The sequence below is a fragment of the Canis aureus genome, chromosome 2 (assembly GCF_053574225.1).
Source record: "Canis aureus isolate CA01 chromosome 2, VMU_Caureus_v.1.0, whole genome shotgun sequence".
Taxonomy (NCBI): Eukaryota; Metazoa; Chordata; class Mammalia; order Carnivora; family Canidae; genus Canis; species Canis aureus.
This window is the reverse complement of record NC_135612.1, coordinates 36,323,516-36,346,862: the sequence shown is the minus strand read 5'-3', so window position 1 is coordinate 36,346,862 and position 23,347 is coordinate 36,323,516. Positions and strand designations below refer to the sequence as shown.

The 23,347-nt window shown below is 41.2% G+C and overlaps 1 long non-coding RNA gene and 2 other non-coding genes across 3 annotated transcripts in view; all 3 read left to right on the top strand.

Moving 5' to 3' along the window:
• Positions 1-23,347, top strand: part of LOC144290479 (uncharacterized) — a 36,242-nt gene that overhangs the window by 4,758 nt on the left and 8,137 nt on the right. The window contains exons 6-7 of the long non-coding RNA XR_013358111.1: positions 1,117-1,161; positions 2,142-2,383. This is a non-coding gene — a long non-coding RNA (uncharacterized LOC144290479). The remainder of the gene's footprint in view (positions 1-1,116; positions 1,162-2,141; positions 2,384-23,347) is intronic.
• Positions 791-871, top strand: LOC144303846 (small nucleolar RNA SNORD115). Its single transcript, XR_013370840.1, has one exon. It is a non-coding gene; the product is annotated as a small nucleolar RNA SNORD115 (small nucleolar RNA).
• Positions 2,434-2,513, top strand: LOC144303861 (small nucleolar RNA SNORD115). Its single transcript, XR_013370863.1, has one exon. It is a non-coding gene; the product is annotated as a small nucleolar RNA SNORD115 (small nucleolar RNA).

Genomic DNA, 23,347 nt, shown 5'->3' with positions numbered 1-23,347 from the left:
CCCCAAACCCTCGTTGAGCCCCCACGGCTCTGTTCCACAGGAAAGCATAGCAGCCACCCAGATGGGCGTCTAGACGGGGGGCTTGCTCCTAACCTCTGGAGGCCATCCCGGGTGCTCTCACTCCCAGTTCCACTCATGGCTCTCCATGCTGGGCGGAGGGCCTGGTTGCAGAAGTCAGACCGCCCTGGGGCCCTCCCTTGATGCCCAAATCCCTGGCTCCCCAGTCCTGCCGGCCTTTAATCTACTAAAGCCATTCCGCCCTGACTAGAATTTTGACAAAGTCCTGGTGCCAGCCATCTTAGTCTTTGCCTGCCATGTTGCCCACTACCCACCACCTGAAGGGACCCAAGGGAAACCCTGGTGCCCGACTGGATGTTGGGGTGTGGGCCCCATGTTTTAGTCCCCTTTTTGTAGCTTTCCTCTAGCTCTTTGTGTATCCCAGCACATCTTTGGGGCCACTTGTACTCTTAGGCCCTCCTCTGCTTCCACCAGGCAGGCCATCCACCTCAATCCTGAACCCCCAAACCCTCGTTTATCCCCTATGGGTCTGCTCCAGTTGAAAGCTTAGGTCCCCCCAGGATGGGTGTCTAGACGGAGGGCTTCTCGTATACCCACAGACTCTGAACCCAGTTGATCGTGCTGCTGCACCCTTCTGCCCACCAAATCTCTTGGCTCCTGTCTTGAGAGGAGGATCAAAGGCTCCAGCACGAAGGCATGTAGCTCATCAGCAAGCACCGCCAGTAAGCCGTTTCAGGGGCAGACGCCCACACACCTGGCAAGGGCTGTGCTTGGGTCAATGATGAGAATTCATATTGTCTCAAAGAGAGATGATGACATAAAAATCATGCTCAATAGTATTATGCTGAGGTCCAATGGAGGAGACTGTCCTGGGTGGAGGAATCGGGTGCTCCAGTTGTGCTGGGGGTGCTTCCCCTCAGCCTGGAGTTTCAGGCTACGGGTCCTGCCTAATTGCCCTTTTTGGCTAGGGTCTGGACATGGGTCTCTGTCTGCCCTAAAGAACTTAGTCCTTTGGGCCTGAGGGCCAACCCTTGCTCCTCCCACCACACCTGCCCTGAGACCCTTACTAAGCCTCTCTGGTGTCCTTGTGTTTTTCAGGGGGCTGCGCTGTCCAGGCTCTCACCCCCTCCTCAACTAAGTTTGGTGAGTTGATGCCACGAGGCGAGTCGAAGTCCAGGGGACCAAGGGGCCTTCGGGAGGCAAGCCTGAGGGTGATTTGGGTCCCTGTGTGCAGGCCCACCTGTGCAGGGACACATAACATTGCTGCCTTTGAAGGCCTCCCATCCCTAAGGTGCAGGGAAGAATGGGCCCAAATGTAGCCAGGGTAGCCCAGTGGGACCCCAGTGTGCACAGCTGGGGGGCAACTCCAGGCCACGGGAGCCAGCGGACTCCTGCTGCTCCCTGCTTATCACTATGGGGCTCTGCTTCGGTGGACTTGGGGTCCCCTCTCCTTTGGGGCCCTGGAGCCATCATCTGGGCCTTGCTGCATCTAGCCACTGCTATTTTGGGTGTTTTCCTGGCCTGTGAGGGCACTGACCTCCCCTTGGACCTGCCGCCTCCCAAGGAGGTTTGAACTGGCTGCCCAGGGTGGCAGCTTGGTTCCTTCAACTGGCCTTGGATCTGGAAAGGCAAGGGCTAGCTGGGGCCATGGGGTGGGTATCCAAGCATGCCTTTGGGCCATTAGGGATGGTGCAGGGCCCCAGCCCTGGGCCCTCAATTGCTTGCAGGCATCCCGGGCACCCTTCCTCCCATTTCCGGACAGGGCTCTCCCTTCTTGGGCAGAAGGTGGGGTTACAAGAACTCCGCATGCCCTGTGGCCTCCCAAGATGCCCAAAGGCCTGGCTCACCATGTCCTCGAGTGCCCCAAGGTTACTGCAGCCATATGATCCTAAACAGATTGCTGACCAAGACCAGGTCCCAGCCATCCTACTCTTGGTCTGCCGTGTTGCCTACCACCACAATCTGAGGGTTACCAAGAGAAACCCTGGTGCCCAACCTGCTGCCGGTCAGTGGGTCCCATTCCTCAGCCCCCTCAGGGAAGCCCTCAATGGACTATTCGTGTATCCCAGCACAGATTTGGGGCCACATGCCCTATTGGGCCCTTTTTTGCTTCCACCATGCAGGCCATTCACCTCATCTTGAACCCCAAAACCCTCATTGAGCCCCCACGGGTCTGCTCCAGTTGGAAACTTAGCTGCCCCCGGGATGGGCTTCTTGATGGAGGGCCTCGTAGCCCCACAGACCCTGAACCCAGTGGATCATGCCACTGCACCCTTCTACACACTACATCAGCTGGGTCCAGTCTTGAGAAGAGGCCCAAATGCTCCAGTCCACAAGGCATGCAGCTCAGCATGAAGCACCACCGGTAAGCCTTTTCAGGGGCAGAGGCCCACACACATGACCAGTACTGTGCTTGTGTCAGTGATGAGAACTCATATTGTCTCAAAGAGAGATGATGACATGAAGATCATGCTCAATAGGATTAAGCTTTGGACCAATGGAAGATATTGTTCCATGCTTAGTATTCTGGACCTACAGTTGGTACTGGGTATGCTTCCCCCCCGCCTGGGCCTTGAGGTTACCAATCTTTCCAAACTGCCCTTTATGGCGAGGTCGTGGCTTTGGGCCTCTAGGTACCTGAGCTGGCTCAGGCCTTTGGGTTGGTCCCAACCCATTGCTTTTCAGTCATGCCTCCCCCGGGCTTCTTGCTCTGCCTCTCTGGTTCCTTTGTGTCTTATTGTACCATGCCTCCTGGGGTCTCGCTTCTACTTCAATCATATAGGTTTGTATGCCATATTTATAGTCTACAGGCTGCAACCAACCTCGATTTTCAGAATCTTTTCTTGTGAGACTCGTGCCCAGATGTATAGCTTGGACTGCTGCAATACCTGAAATAGTTTAGTGCCTTAGGAAGATCTCCCCCTCCCTAGAGCACTGGAACATGCTGGCCAAATGTGGCCAAGGCAGCCCAGAGTCACTTGCATGTGCCATATAGGGAGGTACCATGCCAGGCCATTTGGCTTTGTGTGCTTCTGCTGCTCCCTGTTGAGAATGATGGTGGACCTCCTGGGTCAATGTTAGATCTCCTTGGCCAGTTTCAGCCAAGTCCCTGTTCTGTGCCATGCTGATGGAGCTACTTCTACCTTGGAGGGTGCCGTGGGCACAGATAACACGAACTTCCCGTTACAGCTAGCCAGCTCTGAAGTATGTTCAGAGCGGCCTGCACCATCAAGGGACCTGGCCTTGGCTGCTGGAATGGTAACACCAACCCAGGGCCCATGAAGGCACCCCCGGGCATGCCTTCAGGCCATCGGGGATGGTGTTGGACAGTAGTCCTGGACATCAACTCCAGCGGCTGTTAGGGGAGCCCTCACTCCCAATCCTGAATAGGGCTCTGTCTGCTTGGGAAGCATGTTGTGGTTGCATGAACTTTAGTTTTCATTCAGCTCTCCTGTGGTGCTGGGTGGCCTGGATTCCCAAGTCTTCTAGGGCTGTGGGCCCACCCTGGGCATCTTGTCCTGACCAGATTTTGGGATAAGGCCAGGTCCCACCCCTGCCTGTCGTGGCCCACCAAGCATTACCCTGCCCTCTGACCCAAGGCGAGCCCCCAAGTGAAGCCCCTGTGCCAGGGTGTTGCTGCTGGGTAGTGGTCCCAGATGCTCGGTCCCCATTGGTGGAGCAGTCATCCTGATTTTTGGGTATCCTGACATGGGCTCCATGCCTCAAGCCCCCATGGCCTCCCTTAGGTCCCCCAAGGTAGGCCACCGGTCTCAAGCCTGGAAACCTTTGCCCTGCATTGTGTTCCCACATCTCAGGGCCCCTAGTGCATTTGCCATGCTGTTGGGGTTCTTGGACATCTGGCCTAACTCCCTCCCCACAGATCCTGAACCCACATGACCATCCTGCCCTGCCCCACTCTTCACATCACATCAACTTTTTCCTGGCCCTTCCTATCACTGCTTGCCAAGTGGTTCACCATCTATGCCAATGTTTGTCCATATAGGTAAGCAGGAGTTCCAGGCCTCCTGCTGGACACTATACACCAATTCTGTTCTTGCTTTTGGCCCAGATGTCAAATATTCCCTGTACATTTGACAATGTCTGGAATATCTGGAGAAGTCTACTCCACCCCTGGTCTTTTGGCCTCTTTCTCCTCAATCTAAATGCCCAACTATAGAATGCTGTGCTTGAGTAATTATGTTTCTTTCAGTTTTCATTGTTTCATCGTGTTATGTGTCGTGGAACTGACGTGTGCCAAAGACAACCATAGGAGTCACTGAAGGGAATTGAATTGTGCGGGGCTTCCCAGTTGGAACTTCCCAGCTGAGCACTTTAGCCAGTGTTCTGAAACATGAACTTGGCATTTCTTGTGTGCTTCACATTTTCTTAGGTCAACACTGTTTTTTCAGGCAAATCCAGTTGTAATCTCTGAGTGAAACAGATAATTGTCAAATCATTCTGAATAAGCAGGAAATCATAGTAAATACTGACTTATCCTTCTCCACAGCATTGAAGAGAAAGGATGCCATATGGAGAAAATTAAATTGTGTGAATATGATGGTTTTGGTAGAAATTTATCACTGATATATGACTGGTTTGGAGCTCTTGTAGAAAAGACAAATATAATGGAGTACACTTGGAAACGCATAGGGAGACAGATCTCTCAATACATTGCCTAGAAAAAGCATAAAGACTAATTTTTGTAACCAGATGGTTTTGAGAACTGTAGTTTTATAGTCAGCAGGCATTTTTTGTGATAGAAATTTGAAGGCATTGCCATTCTCTTGGCAAAAATGTAAGCAAAATCTCTGGCCCAATGGTGGGATCTGAGTATCATGTGGGTCACAGTAGTGAGAGATGATTTACTCCTCTCTGACCATACTTCTGATAGGTCACTTTCATAGAATGGCCTTTCAGTGGACAAAGGATCCAGTGATTTCCATTTTTCTGCTGTGCAAGTGCATCTATGCAGAGTCACCTGCCAAGTGCAGCTCATCCCCATTACTGGCTGCATAGTTGCTTCTTCCTCATTCTAGTACCCTGTGCTCTGACAAGACTGCCCTTCTTGGTTAAAACTCCCTTAGTTTCAGCACACTGAATCCCTCTTCCAGAAGACCAGGACAGGCTTCTGCCCATACCATGTACCTAAAGTCTGGATTCTTTTTTAAAGATTGATTGATTGATTGATTTACTTATTTACTTATTTATTCATTCATTCATGAGACAGAGAGAGGGAGAGGCAGAGACATAGGCAGAGGGAGAAGAAGGCTCCATGCAGGAAGCCCGATGTAAGACTCAATCCCAGGACTCCAGGATCATGCCCTGAGCCAAAGGCAAATGCTCAACCACTGAGCCACCCAAGTGTCCCTAAAGTCTGGATTCTCAAGTGATAGCTGGATTGGTTTAGATAGCATATGGACAATACTGTGTTGCTCCAAGAAAGTAAGTAAACTACATGGAGTCATACAGTATGAAAACAGACACTGAAAAATAGCTGAGATACTCACGGAGGAGATAATTCACCCTTAGGGTGCCTCCCTGAGGACAGCAAGCACTAAAACCCCTTTCCAGGGCAAGAGCATCTGGCTGGCACTGTTTCTCTTCCACCACCCCTCAGAACAAACACATAACCACCTTCCATAAATAGCACAATGCCAACAGTTACTGCCTAACCTGCTTAAACCAGGTCACACAGTTCTTCACATTTCCAATACTGCCCTTATAGTTCAAATTTGCCCCATTCCAAGTGTGGTGGACACCTTCCTTAGAAGATGAACATAAACCCCTAGTCACACCACAACATCTGACCATAGAGTTCTACAAAGTTTCATTGCTAGTGGAAGTAGTATCAGACATCATTTAACATGGAGACTAGAGCACACCTAGTCAAATCACTACCAAGTTCCAAACACTACCCAGTCCAGGCAAGAAGATCATCTGCAGGCAACTGGCCTACAGGATAGACCAGCCAAAACACAACAGCAGAGTGCATACAGCACACATCAGAGACATTTCCTGAAGTGCCAGGCCCTGAGCATTATATGATCTCTTCTTAACAAAGCCATTACCTCCAGAAGCAGAAAACATAACAGGTTTTCTAACTCAGAGAAGACAGAGACTTACACATAATGTCAGGACAGAGTAACTCATCCCCAAAGAAAGAACAAGATAAGGCCTCAGCCAGAGATCTAATCAAAACAGATATAAGTAATACTCCTTATGAAGAATTGAAAGCAATAATCATGAGGACACTCACTAGGTTTGAGAAAAGCATGAAAGAAATCAGGGAGACCATTACCACAGAAATAAAAGAGTTTTTAAAAAGTCAGAAATTAAAAATGCAATAACCGAGATTCAAAACTGACCGAATGTAATGACCATTAGAATGGAAGTAGCAAAAAAAAAAGAATGGAAGTAGCAGAGGACAAATAAGTTTTATAGAAGACAAAATAATGGGAAAAAATGAAGCTGAAAAAAGAGAAAGAAGAATTATAGAACACAAGAATAGACTTATGTACTCAATGACTTCATAAAATGTAATGACATTTATATTATAGGTATCTAGAATAAGAACAGAGAAAAATGGGGGCAGCTAACTTATTTGAAGAAATACTAGTTGGAAATTTCCCCAATGTGGGGAAGAAACAGATATCTAAATCCAGGAGGAACAGAAACCTCCCATTAAAATCAACAAAAGCAGGCCAACACCAAGACCCATCATATTTAAACTTGCAAATTGTAGTGATAAAGAAAAAATCGTAAAGCAGCAAGACAAAAGAAGTACCTAACTTACAAAGGAAGACCCATAAAGCTAGCTACAAACTTCTCCACAGAAACTTGACAAGCCAAAAAAAAAGGCAGGATATATACAACATGCTAAATGGGAAAAATCTGGGGATCCCTGGGTGGCTCAGTGGTTTAGCACCTGCCTTCAGCCCAGGGCATGATGCTGGAGTCCCAGGATCGAGTCCCACATTGGGCTCTTTGCATGAAGCCTGCTTCTCCCTCTGCCTGTGTCTCTGCCTCTCTCTCTCTCCCTGTGTGTGACTATCATAAATAATAAATAAATAAATAATCTTTTTAAAAATGAGAAAAATCTACTGCAAAGAATTCACCGAACCTATAATTCAGAATAGGAGAGATGAAGAGTTTCCCAGACAAACAAAAACTAAAGAAGTTCATGATCATTAACTCAGCCCTTCAAAAAATATTATAGGGGACTCTGGGTGGAAAGGAGATACCAAAAGTGACAATAACTATAAAGGAACAGAGAGAATCTCCAGAAACTATGATAAAACAAGTAATAAAGTGGCATTAAATACATATCTGACAATAATTACTCTGGGTGTAAATGGACTAAATACCACAATCAAAAGACTAGGGTGTCTGGGAAACAAACTAGGGGTGGTGGAAGGGGAGGTGGGCGGGGAGTGGGGGTGACTGGGTGACAGGCACTGAGGTGGGTACTTGACAGGATGAGCACTGGGTGTTATCCTATATGTTGGCAAATTGAACACCAATAAAAAATAAATGTATAAAAATAAAGTCACAAAAAAAGACTAGGGTGTCAAAATGGATAAAAATCCAAGACCCATCTATATGCTGCCTACAAAAAACTCATTTTAGACCTAAAAACATCTCCAGACTGAAAGTAAAGAGGTGGAAAAACATTTACCATGCAATAACACATCAAAAGAAAGACAGATTAGCAATACTTATGTTCAATAGAGTAGATTTTAATCCAAAGACTCTAACAAGAGGTGAAGAAAGGTACTATATCATAATAAAGTGATCTATTCAACAAGAAGATCTAACATTTGTAAATATTTATGCTCCCAAACTGGAGGACCCAAATATATAAAACAATTAATAACGGAATGCCTGGATGGCTCAACGATTGGGCTCTGCCTTCTGCTTGGGGTGTGATCCTGGGGTCCCATGTCAGTCTCCCTGGGGGGAACCTGCTTCTCCCTCTCCCTTTGCCTGTGTCTCTGCCTCTCTCTCTGTGTCTCTCATGGATAAATAAATAAATAAATAAAATCCTTAAAAAAATAAAACAATAACAAGTTTAACAGAACTCACTGATAATAATACAATAATAGTAGGGCACCTAAACACCACACTTACATCAATGAACAGATATCTGTGAAGAAAATCAATAAGGAAACAATGGTTTTGAATGTCTACCAAATAGACTTACCATATATATTCAGAACATTTCACTCTAAAGCAGCAGAATACAGATTCTTTTTGAGTGAACATGGAACATTCTCCAGAATAGATCACATACTAGTTCACAAATCAGATCTCAGCAGAACAAAATGACTGCGATCATACCATACATATTTTCTTTTTAAAAAAGATTTATCTATTAATGAGAGACACAGACAGAGAGAGAGGCAGAGACATAGCAGAGGGAGAAGCAGGTTCCCCACAAGGAGCCTAATGGAGGGCTTGATCCCAGACCCCAGGATCGTGTCCTGAGCTGAAGGCAAACATTCAACCGCTGAACCACCCAGGTATCCCCTGTACATATTTTCATGTTTCATATGATTCTATGAAACACAAAATGAAACACAAGAAAAAAAATGGTAAGACCACAAATGCATGAAGATTAGGCAACATGCCACTAAACAATGAATTGGTCAACAAGGAAATCAAAGAAAAAAAATACATACATGTAAACAAATGAAAATGAAATCACAACAGTCCAAAATCTTTGTGATGGAGCAAAATGGTCTTAAGACAGATGTATATAGCACTTCAGGCCTGCATTAGAAGCAAGAAAAATATCAGACGACCTAATCTTACACCTAAAGGAGCTCAAAAAGAATAACAAATAAAGCCTAAAGCCAGCCAAAGAAGGGAAATAATAAGGATTACAGCAGAAATAAATTATATGGAAACTAAAAACCACAACAGATCAATAAAACTTGTAGCTTGTCTTTGAAAAGATTGATAAAATTGATAAACTCTTAGCTAGACTTAGTAAAATCACAAATGAGAGAGGAGTAATACAAAGAATTATTAGAGGATATTATATAAAACTACATGGCAACAAAAGGGACAACCTGGAAGAAATGGATAAATTCATGGAAACATATAAAATACCAAAACTGAAACAGAAAGAAATAGAAAACCTTAGCAGGTGGATAACCAGCAAAAAAAAAAAAAATTTGAATCAGTGATAAAAAATCTCCCAATAAACAAAATCCACAGCTATGTGGCTTCACAATTAAGTTCTATGAAATACTTACGGAAGAGTTAATATGTTATCTTCTCAAAAAAATAGAAATGGAAGGAAAACTTCACAATTCAATATATGAGGACAGCATTATATGATACCAAAACCAGATCAAGACTCCACTAAAAAACAGAACTATAGGCCAATATCACTGATAAACAGAGGAAAAAATTATCAAGAAAATACTAGCAAATCAAATAAAAGAATCATTCAAGATGATTGGTGTGATCTAAAGAGTAGAACATTATTCACAAATCATCAATGTGTAAAAGAAAGGATCATTAGTAAAAGAAAGGATAACAACCATATGATCTTAATAGATGGAGAAAAAGCTTCTGACAAAGTACAATATCCATTCTTGATTTAAAAAAAAACTAAAAAAAAATGGAGTTAGAGGGAACATACGTCAACATAAATAAAGGCCATAAATGAAAAACCCAGATTCTCAGTGGAGAAAAACAGAGCTTTCATCTATGATCAGGAATAAGGCAGGAATGTCCAGTCTCACCACTGGACTGGTGAGCTGGAAGCAATCACACAACAAAAAGAAATAAAAGGCATCCAACTCAGCAAGGAAGAAGTCAACTTTCAATATTTTCAGATGACGTGATACTCTATATAAAAAGCCAAAACCACCAAAAGATTGGTATTACTGATAGACAAATTCATAAAGTCACAGGATACAAAATCAATGTGCAGCAATCTGTTGCCTTACTATACATGAATAAGCAGCAGAAAGAGAAATAAAGGAATCAATTCCATTTACAATTGTACCCAAAATCATAAGAATAAACCCAATTAAAGAGGTAAAAGACCTGTACTCTGTATATATATATATATATATACATGTGATATATATATCACATCTTCTTTATCCATTCATCTGTTGAAGGACACTGAGGCTCATCCCACAGTTTGGCTATTGCACACATTGCTGTTATAAACATTGGAGTGCAGGTTTCCCAGCATTTCACTACGTCAGCATTTTTGGGGTAAATACCTAGTAGTGCAATTGCTGGGTCATAGGGTAGCTCTATTTTTAACTCTTTGAGGAACCTCCACACTGTTTTCCAGAGTCTCTGCACCAGTTTACATTCCCACCAACAGTGGAAGAGGGTTCACCTTTCTCTGCATCCTCGCCAACACCAGTTGTTTCCTGTGTTGTTAATTTTAACCATTATGACTGGTGTTAGGTGGTATCTCATTGGGTTTTGATTTGTATTTCCCTGATGACGAGTGTATCACATTGATTGATTTGCAAGTATTGAACCACCTCTGGAGCCCAGGAATAAATCCCACTTAATCATAATGAAATATTCTTTTTTAAGAAATTTTATTCAATTATTTATTTTGAGAGAGAAGGAGATGAGGGGGGACAATCAGAGAGGGAGGGAGAAGAAGAGGAAGGAGGAAAGAATCCCAAGCAGACTCCATGGTGAGCCCAGAGCCCAACATGGGGCTTTATCTCATGACTCTGAGATCATGACCTGAGCTGGAACAAAGAGTCAGACACTTCACCAACTGAGCTACCCAGGCGCCCCATAGTAAATAATTTATTTAATGTACTGTTTGATTTGATCTGATAGTATCTTGTTGGGATTTTTTGCATCCATGTTCATCAGAGATATTGTTCTATAATTCTCTTTTTCGGTGGAGTCTTTGTTTTGGAATCAAGGTAATTCTGACCTCATAGAATGAGTTTGAAAGTTTTCCTTCCATTTCTACTTTTTGGAATAATTTTAGAAGAATAGGTATTAACTCTTCATTAAATGTTTGGTAGAATTCCTCTGGGAAATCCTCTGGCCTTGGACTCTTGTTTGTTTGGAGATTGTTGATTACTGATTCAGTTTCTTTACTGGTTATTGGTCTGTTGAAATTTTCTATTTCCTTCAGTTTCAGTGTTGGCAGTTTGTATGTATTTAAGAATTTATCCATTTCTTTCAGATTGCCCAGTTTGTTGGCATGTATTTTTTTCATAAGATTCTCTTATAATTGTTTGCATTTGTTTGGTGTTAGTTGTGATCTTTTTATTTGCTTCCTTTATTTGCTTTCTTTTCTTTTTCTTTTTGATAAGTCTGGCTATAAGGTTATCAATTTTATTAATTATTTCAAAGAACCAGCTCTTAGTTTCATTGATGTGTTCTACTGGTTTTTGTTTCTATATCATTTATTTCTGCTCTAATTATTATTATTTCCCATCTTCTGCTGGCTTTAGGCTATATATGCTGTTCCTTTTCTACTTATTTTAATTTTAAGTATAGGGTATGTGCTTGAGACATTTCTTGCTTCTTGGGGTAGGCCTGTATTGCAATATACTTCCCTTTCTTGCTTCTTGGGGTAGGCATGTATTGCAATATACTTCCCTTTTAGGATAGCCTTTAATGCATCTGAAAGGTTTTGGATTGTCATGTTTTCATTTACATTTGCTTCCATGTCTTTTTTTTTAATTCTACTTTAATTTCCTGGTTAACTAATTCATTCCTTAGTAAGTTGTTCTTTAATCTCCATGTATTTGTGGTGTTTCCAATTTTTTGTTGTAGTTGACTTCAGGTTTCATAGCATTGTAGTCTGGAAATATGCATGCATGATCTCTATGTTTTCGAATTAGTTGAGACCTGATTTGTGACCCAATATGTGACCTATTCTGGGGAATGTTCCATGTGCACTCAAAAAGAATGTGTGTTCTGGTACTTTAGGACGGAATGATCTGAATATATCTATTAAATCCATCTGGTCCAGCGTGTCATTCAACACCATTGTTTGTTTCCTTGATTTTCTGCTTAAATGATCTGTCCACCACTGTAAGTGGGGTGTTGAAGTCTCCTACTATTATTGTATTATTATGATTGAGGTTTACGTTTTTATTGATTTATGTATCTAGATGCTCTCAATTTAGGGGCATACATATTTACAGTTATATCTTCTTGATGGATTGACTCCTTAATATAATATAGTGCCTTCCTTTACCTGTTGTTACAGTCTTTGGTTTAAAATCTAGTTTCTCAGATATAAGTATGGCTACTCTGGACTTCTTTTCACATCCGTTAATGTGGTAGTTGGTTCTCCATCCCCTCACTTTCAGTCTGCTGATGACATTAGGTTTAAAATGAGTCTCTTTTAGGCAGCATATAAATAGGTCTTGTTTTTTTTAATCAATACCCTATATCTTGATTGGAGCATTTAGTCCATTTACATTCAAAGTAACTATTATAGACAAATGAATTTAGTTCCATTGTGTTACCTGTAGAGTTGATGTTTCTGGTAATGTTCTTTGTTACTTTCTAGTTTTTGCTGCTTTTGGTCTTTCTTTCCCACTCAAAGAGTCCCCTTAATTATTTCTTGCAGGACTGGCTTAATGGTCATGAACTCCTTTAGTTTTTGTCAGTCTGGAAAGTGCTTTATTGCTCCTTCTATTCTGAATGACAGCATTACTAGATAAAGTATTCTTGAATACATATTTGACAGGCTTAAAGGGCTGTGTTTAGTGTAAGCAGCTTCTATCTCCACAGGGGGCTGCTGTGCTGCTCTCTGAAGTCCATTCATTTTGGTGGTGAGGGGGGAAATGGCTTCACTCCACTCTCTTGTCCCAGACAGGAGATCTCATACCCCCTACCATTCAGGAAGCCCTCACGGAAAAGTGAGGGCTGTCAGTGCACCCAGCATCACAGCTTTCCTGTGTTTTATCTTCAGCATGTAGCTGGGATTAAAAACCAAATATTACCAGACCAGCCACCATGGGGAACCATTCCCCACCCTCAGAAGCACAGCCTCGCTGTCCTATGTCTGGTGTCCTTCATCCAAGAAAAACAGTCCTGTGCCTGTGCAGTCCCCTGACAATGAAAGAGGAGTGTCTGTAGGATCTTTTGTCCTTGGAGAGTCAATATTACCTCTTCCAAATGTACTTCAGGAAGGGGAATAAATATTCTGTCCCAGTGCAACCCAGGAGAACCCTACACCACTCTGTGCATTCCAGGCCCTCTCCCCAGGAGTGCACACCACAGCTCCGCTCTGGAAAAAGTCCCACACTTCCAAAACCTCAGAGTTTGTGCTTCACACACTATCTGAAAAAACAAACAAACAAACACCTGTGACACTCAGTTTCCCTCACTCTCACTCCCCAGTCCAAGTTCTGTGGAGGTTTTCATCCTGTATAAAACACTGCATTGACACTGCACTTTCTCAAACCCTCCCTCTCTCTCTCCCTTTTCTCTCCCCATGGAAAGGATTACCTTATCTCCACAGAAATGCAGTTTTACTCTACCAAAATTCACTTCCACACACCTCACACTTGTGAGTCTGTCTCTCTCCAATCATGGAGATCCTTCTCCCAGTCCTTAGATTGATTTATTGGTTGTTCCAAGTGATCTTATCTCAATACAGCTATGTTTGAGCAATAAGGAGAACCCAGGTTCCCCCTACTTCTCTGTCATCTTAACCCTTCCTCCAATCTTCTGCCCTTTCCCCCTCTCTTCTTCTTCTGGAACTCCTCTGATGTGAAAGTTATTATATTTTAAGGAGTCACTAAATTCCCTTAGTCTACATTCATGATCTAATACTTTCCTTTCCCTCTTTTTTTCAGTTTCATGATTTTCCATAATTTTATTTTTTGTATCACTGGTTTCTTCTTCTGCTTCACCCATCCTCGTTGTCATTGCATCTAGTAGGTATTGTGTCTTGGTTTATAGCATTTTTAAATTTCAGCCTGACTAGTTTTTAGGTCTTTGATATTTGCATTAAGGGATTCTGTAGTGTCTTCTATGCTTTTCTCAAGACCGGTATCCTTATGATTGTTGCTTTGAATTCTGGTTCAGGCATCTTTCTTACATTTGATTTATTAAATCTTGTCTGAGACTTCTTCCTGATATTTCTTATGGGGTGAATCCCTCCATGTTGTTATTTTGTCTAGGTCACTGTATGTGTGGGGTGGGGGTTGTGTATCAGGAAACCTGTTTTATCCCTGCTCCTGAGAGTGATGACTATATTAAGAAGAGGTCCTGTGTTGTCTTTCTTGGACCTGGTCTTCAGAAAGTGTTTCAGAGTGTGCACTCTACTGTTGTGTTTTGCCTGATCCTTCCCTCAGGTCTGTCCTCTCAGAGTTGCTTCTTGTCTGCAGTGAGGAATGTTTAGACCTTGTCCAGTGTGTGGCAAGTTGTAACCAGTTGTGCTTTGTTTAGCTTGCTAAAAGAAGCTAGGTCCTCCAAATGCACTCCAAGGAGGGGAACTATTTCTCCCGATGTGATCCAGGGGATCCTCCAACCACACTGCCCATACTCCCAGGTCTCTGCCCTCCTTCCCCCTCTAAATCCATTAGGCACAACCCTGACCAATGGCACTGACTTACAAAACTTCAGACTTTGAGCTCTGTTGCATATAAACACTGTGGTAGTTAATCCCTCTCCTTTTCCCAGCATTGGCAAGGGAGCTGGCTTTGAACGGATAATTTTTTTTTTAAGATTGTATTACTCAATTTTATTTTACACTAGGTGGTGGGCACAAAGCAATATTCCTTAATCAAGTTGACAATTAGCTTCACTCAGAACACTTTTAATGATACACATAAAAATAAAGTATTCATCTTACAAATTGTTCTGCAATCCAAATATACAATATATTGGAAAACAATGTTTAGAAAACAAAAGCCAATGTAAAAAAACAGATTAAAACAACTAGAACAGTACAAGTTTTATATGGCTCTGATTTTACAGTTTTCTTACTGCGTCATCAATGTCAGAAGTCTGTTCCTTCAGCTGGCTCCATTGCTCAGGATTTAAAGGAAATACCTTTTCTTCCAGGTTTCATTTCACCTTTTGGATCCATCCAATATTCTCTCTTTTCCCAGTCAATTGTTTTGGGAAGTTTTTCATGTGTGTGCAATCCCACGTGTGTGCTGCTTTCTCTCTCTCTCTCTCTCTCTCTCTCTCTCTCTCTCTCTCTTCTCTCAGTGATCAAAGCTCCCTCTCTTCCACAGCACCCACAATTCTTTTGTCCCCCAAATCAACTCTCTGCACCTCCTATCTTCCACAATGTGGCCATTTTGCTTTCTAGATATGCAATATGTTCTCTGTCCTCAGATTTCTTGGGTGCTCAAAAAGATTTTATATTTAACTGACTATTCAAGAGATGAGCCAACAATAGGGTCCCTCTACTACTCCACTATCTTAACTTAGGATCTAGATATGACCCCTGAAACAAGGGAAATAATAAGAAAAATACACTATTGTGACTTTATAAAAATAAGAAGCTTATGCAGAGTGAAGGAAATAATCAGCAAAACTAAAAGGCAACCTATGGAATGGGAGGTGATATCTGCAAATGACATATCCAATGGCCAGTAATCCAAAATCTATAAAGAACTTATTTGGGTTTTTGGTATTAAGTTTCATAATCCAGTTTAAAAGTGAGCAGAAGACATGAACAGACATTTTTTTTCAAAGAATACATTCAGATAGCAAACAGACACATGAAATGATACTCAACATTACTCATCATCGGGGGAAAAAATCAAAACTACAATGAGATATTACCTCACACCTGTCAGAAAGACTAAAATTAACAACTCAGGAAACAACAAGTGTTGGTGAGGATGTGGAGAAAGTGGAAATCTTTTACACTGTTGGTGGGAGTGCAAAATGGATGCATTTTGGAATGCAGCCACTCTGGAAAACAGTTCCTCAAAAAGTTAAAACTAGAACTACCCTATGACCCAGCAATTGCACTACTAGGTATTTATTAAAAGGATACAAAAACACTTATTCAAAGAGATACATATACCTTGATGTTTATGGAAGCATTATTTACAATAGCCAAATTATGAAATAGCCTAGGTGTCTGTTGACTGATGAATAGAAAAAGATGTGTGTGTACACACACACACACACACACACACACACACACAAATACACAATGGAATATTACTCAGCCATCAAAAAGAATGAACCTTGCCACTTGCAATGAACTGGATAGATAGAGAGTATTATGCTAAGTGGAATAAGTCAGTCAGAGCAAGATAAATACCATATTATTTCACTCGTATGTGAAATTTAAGAAAAAAATGAACATCAAGGGTGGGGATGAAGAAACAGACTATAGAGAACGAACTGATTGTTACCAAAGGGGAGATGGATTAAATGGGTGATGGAGATTAAGGAGGACACTTAGGGTGATAAGTACTGGGTATTGTATGTAAGTGTTGAATCACTAAATTCTACACCTAAAACTAATATCACACCATTTGTTAACTAATTAGAATTTAAGTAAAAAGTTGAATAAAAAATGAATGCTCTTTAATAGAAAAAGATTAAACACAAAACAATAAATAATTTTTACTTTTCTGGTTACCTAAGTATAGATTAAAAGTTTTCTTGAGTGTTAGCCCTTCAATATATCATGTCAGGAATATGAAACTTTTTTTTAAAATATGAAACATTTTTAACTTGCCTAAATGGAATCATCTCTCAATGTAAGGCATTCCTTTCTCACTGGCCCCAGTTAACATTTTCCCTTGTCATGCATGGTGAGCTTGAAGCCAGTAACTCTGTAAGCTTCATCAATGATGAATGTCATGGTTTTCACTTGAGTCATAATAGAGTTTCTATTGTTGTGGTTTTACACCTATGGCATCCAGCTTGTTAGATGTAGGAATTTACTCATGCCATTGGTTACACTTGGGGACTATCTGAAGATTCTGATAGCTGTATTGCAGGCTGAGGTTTGACTACTACTTCATCATATAAATTTAAGAAACTGTGCTTTCTTGGTTTTGCCAGGTTTTTCTGATGTGTTCTCTGATTGATTAAACTTTGCCCAGTGAGGCATCTGGTGTCCATCCCTTTTAGCATTTTTTTCTGAATGACTTCCCTCGAAAGTCCAAAACTGCTTTTCAATGTACTTTCATGGAAATGATTTTGACATTCATTCAGAACCATGGTAGCCTCTTTGTAGTAAGATCATATTTGTCTAAATGAGAGGAGCAGGTGTATATATCCTAATAATAGAATATATGAGTTCACACTTGAGGATATTAGTAAGACATTGCAGGCATTGAAATAAAATGATGACAGCTTTTTTACCTCAGCCAGAATGTTCCCATGGAGGGGCTTATATTAGATATGTGGTTAGGACATGTCTTTAGATATCTGTTTACAAGAAAATAAATTTTATATGACTTCTTAGTATCATTTGATGTTTCTTTTGGGGCAGTAAGGTAATCTTAATGATGCATATACCACTCATTTTGCAAAGAGATAGATTGGTTTGCAGGATACTCTCAATTCTGAAAGACACATCTCGAAAATTTTCCCATTGATAATGTCAATGTGCTAGGCCTTTTGCTCAGTGGGGAATCCATGAGCTCACTGTACTTCATGTTTCTATTTATTACATTAGTTAGATATTTAGCTCTTTATTTATTCTGTATATTGTTTTCATTTATTTATTCTTCCATTGTTTGTTTTAAAATTTTTTTGTATATTTTATTGCAGTTTGATTTGCCAACATATACTATAACACCCAGTGCTCATCCCGTCAAGTGTCCCCCTCAGTGCCCGTCACCAAGTCACCCCATCCCCCACCGCCCACCTCCCCTTCCACTACCCCTTGTTCATTTCCCAGAATTAGGAGTCTCTCATGTATTGTCACCCTTTCTGATGTTTCCCACTCATTTTCTCTCCTTTCCCCTATAATCCCTTTCACTATGTTTTATATGCCCTGTATGAGTAAAACGATATAATGTTTGCCCTTCTCCAACTGACCTACTTCATTCAGCATAATACCCTCCAGTTCCATCCACATCGAAGCAAATGGTGTGTATTCATTTCTAATGGCTAATACTCCATTGTATATATAGACCACATTTTCTTTATCCATTCATCTTTCAATGGACACCAAGACTCCTTCCACAGTTTGGCTATTGTGGACATAATCACTCGGGTTTTAACTGCATCTGTATCTTTTGGGTGAATCTCCGGCAGTGCAATTTCTGGGTCATAGGGCAGATCTATTTTTAACTCTTTGAGGAACATCCACAGGTTCCAGAGTGGCTGTACAAGTTCACATTCCCACCAACAGTGCAAGAGGGTTCCCCTTTCTGCACATCTTCTCCAACATTTGTTTCCTGTCTTGTGAATTTTCCTCATTCTCACTGGTGTGAGGTATCCCATTGTGGTTTTGATTGTATTTCCCTGATGGCCAGTGATGCGGAGCATTTTCTCATGTGCTTGTTGGCCATGTCTATGTTTTCCTCTGTGAAATTTCTATTCATGTCTTTTGCCCATTTAATGATTGGATTGTTTGGTTCTTTGCTGTTGAGTTTAATAAGTTCTTTATAGATCTTGGAAACTAGCCCTTTATCTGATAGGTCATTTGCAAATATGTTCTCCCATTCTTGTTGTTGTCTTTTAGTTTTGTTCCATCTTCCTACCTTGTTAGAAGCACAAACTCTTCTCTCTGTAGCATTCACAGCTGTTCTCTCTTTAAATCTCAGGCTGAATTCATAGGTTTTCAGGATGATTTGAAAGTTATCTAGGTAAGTTGGTGGGGACAGGTGACTTGGGGACCCTACACTTCCACCATTTTGCCCTGCCCCCCCTTTTATTTCATCTTAATAATTTTTATAAATTTGCAAATGGTTGAATGAAGGCACAATTTTATGCTTTCTCTTACTTTTGTTTTAATAAGTGATTTTTAGTGGTTTGTCTGCCCCCTTCAGGATCTCCCCATCAGCATCTTCAGTATTCCTGGTGGTGCTCCTCTCTGAGCTGCTCCTGTTACTCCTCAAGGAGTGGCTCCATCTCCTCAGTGACTGTCTTCTGCCATTCCGCCTTCCACATACAGAAGCCTGTCAGGTGTGCCTGTGGCTTATCCTCCAAGCCCATAGTGAGCCTCAGTGGTTGCCAACTTGCTCCTTGTCCTTGTGCTTTCAGATGGGGAGGCCTCCTTCAGTTGCTGTCTTGTAGACCATCATGCTTAAGGCTGAAGGCTTTGTCTCCTTACAGCACAGTGGCTGGATTTCAAGAGAAAGTGTTCCAAGAGAACTAGGCAGGAGTGAATTGCATCTTCAATTCTATTGCTGAATTGGAACATCTTAGATCTTCAGAACCACAGTTCAGAAAGAGCCTGAGTGAATTTTGGCACCCCCTGAGCATGAACACACTCACTAAACATTACCTTGATATTTATTTGACACAAGTTAGCATTAACTTATATTAAAAAAGAACCACATCATGAAGCATTTTACCATGCTGGAGGGATGGAATATGGTACCAGAATAAGGGGCCTACATTTCATCTGGTCTCTTGAATTCATCTAGTTATCTATCAAATCATTCTGAACTTGTGAATTCAACCTGAGATCTAAGAAAAGAATTGCTGCAATTCTAAAAGTGAAAAGCGATGACGTTTTGAAAGGTAAGAGGTGCAGAGATGTGAATCTGAGAGGATATATAGGAAGATAAACCACGGAGGGGAGGGAGCCTCCACAAGCCAGCTATGGTAAAGTAATATAGCAATGGAATACAGAATTGGAACTTTTCAAAGTCTGTTCCTCTGAGGGATATCCCTGCCTGAAGAATGCTCAGGTGGCAAAGCAGGGTAGAATCCTAGGTCGGACAATGTAGTCTCAGGATCCCCAGGGTCACATAAAGGACAGGGGTGCCTGAGTGTGACAGAATTACCAAGCATGGGAACAGGGAAACTGGCTACAATTAATGAGCCCTGGATAGCCCCTCTGCCAGGTGGTACCATAAACCACAAGTCACAGCACAATTGGGCAACTGCTCTTAAAGCAGGGGTCCAGCAAGCTATACCAGTGGGAGACCCTGCTCCTTCCACTGAGAGGAGCATATGTGTGCACCCACTATCTGATAAACATTCCCAGAGCAGGGGCCCAGCAAGCCAGGGACCACAGTGAGACCTGCCACCCTCCCCTGGGGAATTGGTGTGGGTGTGCACCACAAGAGTCTGTAGAGGTTGGTGAACACAAAAGAGATTGACTCTTTTCCCCTAAGGGTGCACTGAAGAGTGGGAGCAGTGATCATTCAGCTCTGGGCTGGAGAGCAGGGCACTGCAATTTTTACTTTTCTCCCCCCATCCTCTAAAGGGTGCAAAAAGCCATCAAGGAACAAAAGCCACATAATGCAACCCAAAGAAACTTACACTGAACCTGGCCTCATGGCAAGAGGTGGTGCAACCCTGCCCTGGCAAAGACACCTGGGAATCAGTGCAACAGTCCTCACTCTCAGAAGACCAGCAGGAATATCAGTCCAATACCAATTATATGGATCATTCAGAACTTAAAAACTCCTGTTTGGGGAAAATAGTATATAGAATTTGAGGGTTTTGTTCTCATGAATCTTTAGTCTTTCAGTTTAAATTTTTTCTTTTCAACTCATTTCTTATTTTATCAACTATTTTTAAGTCTTTTTCTAATTTTCATTTTTACATCTATATTTTATAGATATATTCATTTTTGCTCCCTTTTACTGTATTCAGTTTTTTAAAAGATTTTATTTATTTATTCATGAGAAACAGAGAGAGAGAGAGAGAGAGAGAGAAAGAGAGAGAGACAGGCATAGGCAGAAGCAGGCTCCATGCAGGGAGCCTGACGTGGGACTCAATCCTGGGTCTCCAGGATCAAGCCCTGGGCTGAAGGCGGTGCTAAACCGCTGAGCCACCCGGGTTGCCCTGTATTCAATTTATATATATATATATATTTAACTTTCTTTACAATTTTGGGATTTCGTGTCCTCTGACACAGACCAAAATACACCCAGGACCAAGTGGATCACTCTGTTTCGTCCACGTGTGAAATTATATGTTGTCTTTTTTCCCTTTTAATTTTCTTTTCTTTTCTTTGGTTTCTGACCTCTTTGGATTTGTCTAGTGTGTATTTCACTGATATTTTTTATTTTGTTCTCTCATCTATTCTTCTCTGGACAAAATGACTAGGAGAGATTCATGGTGAAAGAAAGAACCAGAGGTATAACTTTCTGCCATAGATCTAATTGATATGGATATAAGTAAAATGTCAGAACTAGAATTCAGAATAAGGATGATAAAGTTACTACCTGGGCTTGCAAAAAAAAAAGCATAAAACACAGTAGAGAATCTCTTAGTGCAGAAATAACATCTAATTAGGTCAAAATTTAAAATGCTTTAACTGAAATGTAGCCTAAAATTGATGCTCTAACAGCTTAGGGTTAATGAGGCAGAAGAGAGAGTCAGTGACATAGAAAACAAAATGATGGAAAGGAAGGAAGCTGAGGAAAAGAAAGTAAAACAACTAATGCACCTTTAGGTAAGGCTTCAAGAAATCAGCTATACTATAAAGTGAAATAATATTAGAATTATTGGGGTCCCAAAGGAAGAAAGAGGGAGAGGGACAGAAGGTATATTTGACCAAATCATACTTGAAATCTTCCCTAATCTGGGTAAGGAAACAGGGAGTCAAGTCCAGGAGGCACAGAGAAACCCCCTCAAAATCAATAAAATAGACCAACACCCTGACATATAATAGTAAAGCTTTCAAATTTCAGAGATAAAGAGAAAATCCCGAAAGTAACTCAGACAAGAGGTCTTTAATGTACAAGCGTAGAAATATTAGACTGGCAGAGGACCTATCCATAGAAACCTAACATTCCAGAAAGGACTGGCATGATATATTCAGATTACAAAATGAGGAAAACATGCATCCAAGAATACTTTATCCAGCAAGGCTCATTCAGAATGGAAGGATAGATAAGGAGCATCCAGGACAAACAGAAACTAAAAGAATTTGAGATTACTAAAACAGCCCTGCAAGAAAGATTAAAGAGGATCCTGTAAGCAAAGAAAGAGCCCAAAGTAATATAGATCAGAAAGGAACAGAGACAATTTACAGAAACGGACTTTATAGGTAATAAAATGGCACTAAATTTGTACCTTTCAATAGTTACTCTGAATGTAATTGAGCTAAATGTCCCAATTGAAAGACACAGGGTATCAGGTTGGATAAAAAAGCAAGACCCATCCATATGCTATCTACAAGAGACTCATTATAGAACCAAAGATGCCTCCACATTGAAAGTGAAGGGGTAGAGAATGACTTATCATGCTAATGAACATCAAAAGAAAGCTGGGGTAGCAATACTTATATCAGACAAATTAGTTTCTAAACCAGACTGTAGTAAGGGATGAAGAGGAACAGCATATCATACCTAAATGGCCCATCCAACAAGAACATGGAGATAAGAGCAGTCACTTATATAAACCAATTAATAACAAATTTAAAGAAACACATTGAAATTCCCCTGGCTATTCGGGGTCTTTTCTGATTCCACACAAATCTTAAAATAATTTGTTCTAACTCTCTGAAGAAAATTAAACACCAATAAAAAATAAATGTATTATTAAAAAAATAAACACATTGATAATAATACGATAATAGTAGGGGACTTTAACACTCCTCTCAGAGAAATGGATAGATAATCTACCATTTCAACAATATCAACAAGAAAACAAGGGCTTTGAAGGACACACAGGACCAGATGGACTTCACAGATATATACAAAGCATTCCTAAAGCACCAGAATACACATTCTTCTTGCCTGCACATAGAACATTCTCCAGAATAGAACACATGCTCGTTCACAAATCAGATCTCAACTGATACCAAAAGATGGGGATTATTCCTTGCTTATTTTCAGATCACAATGCTTTGAAACTTGAATTTAAACACAAGAGTAAATTTGGAAAGAACTCAAACACATGGACATTAAAGAGCATGTCACTGAAAAATGAATGCATCTGCTAGGATATTAAAGAGGAATTTTTTAAATTCATGGAAACAAATGAAAGCACAATTGTTCAAAACATTTTGGATGCAGTACAGGCATTCCTAAAAAGAAAGCACATAGCAATACAACTCTTTCTCAAAAAATTTAAAAAGTCTCAAATACTAGAGCTAAACTTACACCTAAAGGATCTGGAGAAAGAACAGAAAATAATGCCTAAAAACCAAGCAGGAGAAGACAAATAATAAAGTTTAGAGAAGAAATCAATGAAATAGAAACTAAAAGAACAGTAGAACATATCTTTCTTTGAAAGAATTAAT